Genomic DNA, 7,390 nt, shown 5'->3' on the forward strand with positions numbered 1-7,390 from the left:
GCATAGGATAAAACAACATAAATTCAATTTAATAAAGCATAGGATAAAACAACATAAATACAATTTAATAAAGCATAAGATAAAACAACATGAATACAATTTAATAAAGCATAGGTTAAAGCAACATAAATACAATTTAATAAAGCATAGGATAAAACAACATAAATACAATTTAATAAAGCATAGGTTAAAACAACATAAATACAATTTAATAAAGCACAGGATAAAACAACATAAATACAATTTAATAAAGCATAAGACAAAAAAACATAAATACAATTTAATAAAGCATATGTTAAAGCAACATAAATACAATTTAATAAAGCATAGGTTAAAACAACATAAATACAATTTAATAAAGCATAGGATAAAACAACATAAGTACAATTTAATAAAGCTTAGGATAAAACAACATAAATACAATTTAATAAAGCATAGGATAAAACAACATAAATATAATTTAATAAGGCATAGGATAAAACAACATAAATACAATTTAATAAAGCATAGGTTAAAACAACATAAATACAATTTAATAAAGCACAGGATAAAACAACATAAATACAATTTAGTAAAGCATAGGTCAAAATAACATAAATACAATGTACTAAAGCATAGGATAAAACAACATAAATACAATTTAATAAAGCATAGGTTAAAACAACATAAATACAATTTAATAAAGCATAGGATAAAACAACATAAATACAATTTAATAAAGCATAGGATAAAACAACATAAATAAAATTTAATAAAGCATATGATAAAACAACATAAATACAATTTAATAAAGCATAGGATAAAACAACATAAATACAATTTAATAAAGCATAGGATAAAACAACATAAATACAATTTAATAAAGCATAGGATAAAACAACATAAAGACAATTTAATAAAGCATAGGATAAAACAACATAAATAAAATTTAATAAAGCATAGGTTAAAATAACATAAATACAATTTAATAAAGCATAGGACAAAATAACATAAAAACAATTTAATAAAGCATAGTTTAAAACAACATAAATACAATTTAATAAAGCATAGGATAAAACCACAGAATTACAATTTAATAAAGCATAGGATAAAACAACATAAATACAATTTAATGAAACACAGGATAAACAACATAAATACAATTTAATAAAGCATAGGATAAACAACATAAATACAATTTAATAAAGCATAGGCTAAAACTACATAAATACAATTTAATAAAGCTTAGGATAAAACAAATTAAATACAATATAATAAAGCATAGGATAAAACAACATAAATTCAATTTAATAAAGCATAGGATAAAACAACATAAACACAATTTAATAAAGCATAAGATAAAACAACATGAATACAATTTAATAAAGCATAGGTTAAAACAACATAAATACAATTTAATAAAGCACAGGATAAAACAACATAAATACAATTTAGTAAAGCATAGGTCAAAATAACATAAATACAATTTAATAAAGCATAGGATAAAACAACATAAATACAATTTAATAAAGCATAGGTTAAAACAACATAAATACAATTTAATAAAGCATAGGATAAAACAACATAAATACAATTTAATAAAGCATAGGATAAAACAACATAAATAAAATTTAATAAAGCATAGGATAAAACAACATAAATAAATATTTAATAAAGCATAGGATAAAACAACATAAATACAATTTAATAAAGCTTAGGATAAAACAAATTAAATACAATATAATAAAGCATAGGATAAAACAACATAAATTCAATTTAATAAAGCATAGGATAAAACAACATAAATACAATTTAATAAAGCATAAGATAAAACAACATGAATACAATTTAATAAAGCATAGGTTAAAACAACATAAATACAATTTAATAAAGCATAGGATAAAACAACATAAATACAATTTAATAAAGCATAGGATAAAACAACATAAATAAAATTTAATAAAGCATAGGATAAAACAACATAAATAAAAATTTAATAAAGCATAGGATAAAACAACATAAATACAATTTAATAAAGCATAGGATAAAACAACATAAATAAAATTTAATAAAGCATAGCATAAAACAACATAAATACAATTTAATAAAGCATAGGATAAAACAACATAAATACAATTTAATAAAGCATAGGTTAAAACAACATAAATACAATTTAATAAAGCATAGGATAAAACAACATAAATACAATTTAATAAAGCATAGGATAAAACAACATAAATAAAATTTAATAAAGCATAGGATAAAACAACATAAATAAAAATTTAATAAAGCATAGGATAAAACAACATAAATACAATTTAATAAAGCATAGGATAAAACAACATAAATAAAATTTAATAAAGCATAGCATAAAACAACATAAATACAATTTAATAAAGCATAGGATAAAACAACATAAATACAATTTAATAAAGCATAGGATAAAACAACATAAATAAAATTTAATAAAGCATAGGATAAAACAACATAAATAAAAATTTAATAAAGCATAGGATAAAACAACATAAATACAATTTAATAAAGCATAGGATAAAACAACATAAATACAATTTAATAAAGCATAGAATAAAACAACATAAATAAAATTTAATAAAGCATAGGTTAAAACAACATAAATACAATTTAATAAAGCATAGGATAAAACCACAGAAATACAATTTAATAAAGCATAGGATAAAACAACATAAATACAATTTAATAAAGCATAGGACAAAACAACATAAATACAATTTAATAAAGCAGAGGATAAAACAACATAAATACAATTTAATGAAACATAGGATAAACAACATAAATACAATTTAATAAAGCATAGGATAAAACAACATAAATACAATTTAATAAAGCATAGGCTAAAACTACATAAATACAATTTAATAAAGCATAGGATAAAACAAATTAAATACAATATAATAAAGCATAGGATAAAACAACATAAATTCAATTTAATAAAGCATAGGATAAAACAACATAAATACAATTTAATAAAGCATAAGATAAAACAACATGAATAAAATTTAATAAAGCATAGGATAAAACAACATAAATATAATTTAATAAAGCATAGGTTAAAAAAACATAAATACAATTTAATAAAGCATAGGATAAAACAACATAAATTCAATTTAATAAAGCATAATATAAAACAACATAAATACAATTTAATAAAGCACAGGATAAAACAAAATAAATAAAATTTAATAAAGCATAGGATAAAACAACATAAATAAAATTTAATAAAGCATAGGATAAAACAACATAAATAAAATTTAATAAAGCATAGGATAAAACAACATAAATACATTTTAATAAAGCACAGGATAAAACAACATAAATACAATTTAATAAAGCATAAGACAAAAAAACATAAATACAATTTAATAAAGCATATGTTAAAGCAACATAAATACAATTTAATAAAGCATAGGTTAAAACAACGTAAATACAATTTAATAAAGCATAGGATAAAACAACATAAATACAATTTAATAAAGCTTAGGATAAAACAACATAAATACAATTTAATAAAGCATAGGATAAAACAACATAAATACAATTTAATAAAGCATAGGATAAAACAACATAAATACAATTTAATAAAGCATAGGTTAAAACAACATAAATACAATTTAATAAAGCACAGGATAAAACAACATAAATACAATTTAGTAAAGCATAGGTCAAAATAACATAAATACAATTTAATAAAGCATAGGATAAAACAACATAAATACAATTTAATAAATCATAGGTTAAAACAACATAAATACAATTTAATAAAGCATAGGATAAAACAACATAAATACAATTTAATAAAGCATAGGATAAAACAACATAAATAAAATTTAATAAAGCATAGGATAAAACAACATAAATAAAAATTTAATAAAGCATAGGATAAAACAACATAAATACAATTTATTAAAGCATAGGATAAAACAAAATAAATAAAATTTAATAAAGCATAGCATAAAACAACATAAATACAATTTAATAAAGCATAGGATAAAACAACATAAATACAATTTAATAAAGCATAGGATAAAACAACATAAATACAATTTAATAAAGCATAGGATAAAACAACATAAATACAATTTAATAAAGCATAGGATAAAACAACATAAATAAAATTTAATAAAGCATAGGTTAAAACAACATAAATACAATTTAATAAAGCATAGAATAAAACCACAGAAATACAATTTAATAAAGCATAGGATAAAACAACATAAATACAATTTAATAAAGCATAGGACAAAACAACATAAATACAATTTAATAAAGCAGAGGATAAAACAACATAAATACAATTTAATGAAACATAGGATAAACAACATAAATACAATTTAATAAAGCATAGGATAAAACAACATAAATACAATTTAATAAAGCATAGGCTAAAACTACATAAATACAATTTAATAAAGCATAGGATAAAACAAATTAAATACAATATAATAAAGCATAGGATAAAACAACATAAATACAATTTAATAAAGCATAGGATAAAACAACATAAATAAAATTTAATAAAGCATAGGTTAAAACAACATAAATAAAAATTTAATAAAGCATAGGATAAAACAACATAAATACAATTTAATAAAGCATAGGATAAAACAACATAAATACAATTTAATAAAGCATAGGATAAAACAACATAAATACAATTTAATAAAGCATAGGATAAAACAACATAAATACAATTTAATAAAGCATAGGATAAAACAACATAAATACAATTTAATAAAGCATAGGATAAAACAACATAAATAAAATTTAATAAAGCATAGGTTAAAATAACATAAATACAATTTAATAAAGCATAGGACAAAACAACATAAAAACAATTTAATAAAGCATAGTTTAAAACAACATAAATACAATTTAATAAAGCATAGGATAAAACCACAGAATTACAATTTAATAAAGCATAGGATAAAACAACATAAATACAATTTAATAAAGTATAGGACAAAACAACATAAATACAATTTAATAAAGCATAGGATAAAACAACATAAATACAATTTAATGAAACATAGGATAAACAACATAAATACAATTTAATAAAGCATAGGATAAACAACATAAATACAATTTAATAAAGCATAGGCTAAAACTACATAAATACAGTTTAATAAAGCATAGGTTAAAACAACATAAATACAATTTAATAAAGCATAGGATAAAACAACATAAATACAATTTAATAAAGCTTAGGATAAAACAACATAAATACAATTTAATAAAGCATAGGATAAAACAACATAAATACAATTTAATAAAGCATAGGATAAAACAACATAAATACAATTTAATAAAGCATAGGTTAAAACAACATAAATACAATTTAATAAAGCACAGGATAAAACAACATAAATACAATTTAGTAAAGCATAGGTCAAAATAACATAAATACAATTTAATAAAGCATAGGATAAAACAACATAAATACAATTTAATAAAGCATAGGTTAAAACAACATAAATACAATTTAATAAAGCATAGGATAAAACAACATAAATACAATTTAATAAAGCATAGGATAAAACAACATAAATAAAATTTAATAAAGCATAGGATAAAACAACATAAATAAAAATTTAATAAAGCATAGGATAAAACAACATAAATACAATTTAATAAAGCATAGGATAAAACAACATAAATAAAATTTAATAAAGCATAGCATAAAACAACATAAATACAATTTAATAAAGCATAGGATAAAACAACATAAATACAATTTAATAAAGCATAGGATAAAACAACATAAATAAAATTTAATAAAGCATAGGATAAAACAACATAAATAAAAATTTAATAAAGCATAGGATAAAACAACATAAATACAATTTAATAAAGCATAGGATAAAACAACATAAATACAATTTAATAAAGCATAGAATAAAACAACATAAATAAAATTTAATAAAGCATAGGTTAAAACAACATAAATACAATTTAATAAAGCATAGGATAAAACCACAGAAATACAATTTAATAAAGCATAGGATAAAACAACATAAATACAATTTAATAAAGCATAGGACAAAACAACATAAATACAATTTAATAAAGCAGAGGATAAAACAACATAAATACAATTTAATGAAACATAGGATAAACAACATAAATACAATTTAATAAAGTATAGGATAAAACAACATAAATACAATTTAATAAAGCATAGGCTAAAACTACATAAATACAATTTAATAAAGCATAGGATAAAACAAATTAAATACAATATAATAAAGCATAGGATAAAACAACATAAATTCAATTTAATAAAGCATAGGATAAAACAACATAAATACAATTTAATAAAGCATAAGATAAAACAACATGAATACAATTTAATAAAGCATAGGATAAAACAACATAAATATAATTTAATAAAGCATAGGTTAAAACAACATAAATACAATTTAATAAAGCATAGGATAAAACAACATAAATTCAATTTAATAAAGCATAATATAAAACAACATAAATACAATTTAATAAAGCACAGGATAAAACAAAATAAATAAAATTTAATAAAGCATAGGATAAAACAACATAAATAAAATTTAATAAAGCATAGGATAAAACAACATAAATAAAATTTAATAAAGCATAGGATAAAACAACATAAATACATTTTAATAAAGCACAGGATAAAACAACATAAATACAATTTAATAAAGCATAAGACAAAAAAACATAAATACAATTTAATAAAGCATATGTTAAAGCAACATAAATACAATTTAATAAAGCATAGGTTAAAACAACATAAATACAATTTAATAAAGCATAGGATAAAACAACATAAATACAATTTAATAAAGCTTAGGATAAAACAACATAAATACAATTTAATAAAGCATAGGATAAAACAACATAAATACAATTTAATAAAGCATAGGATAAAACAACATAAATACAATTTAATAAAGCATAGGTTAAAACAACATAAATACAATTTAATAAAGCACAGGATAAAACAACATAAATACAATTTAGTAAAGCATAGGTCAAAATAACATAAATACAATTTAATAAAGCATAGGATAAAACAACATAAATACAATTTAATAAAGCATAGGTTAAAACAACATAAATACAATTTAATAAAGCATAGGATAAAACAACATAAATACAATTTAATAAAGCATAGGATAAAACAACATAAATAAAAATTTAATAAAGCATAGGATAAAACAACATAAATACAATTTAATAAAGCATAGGATAAAACAACATAAATAAAATTTAATAAAGCATAGCATAAAACAACATAAATACAATTTAATAAAGCATAGGATAAAACAACATAAATACAATTTAATAAAGCATAGGATAAAACAACATAAATAAAATTTAATAAAGCATAGGA

Source organism: Phyllobates terribilis, unplaced genomic scaffold, assembly GCF_046119375.1.
Source record: "Phyllobates terribilis strain yellow unplaced genomic scaffold, ASM4611937v1 Scaffold_20__1_contigs__length_20440879, whole genome shotgun sequence".
Classification (NCBI taxonomy): domain Eukaryota; kingdom Metazoa; phylum Chordata; class Amphibia; order Anura; family Dendrobatidae; genus Phyllobates; species Phyllobates terribilis.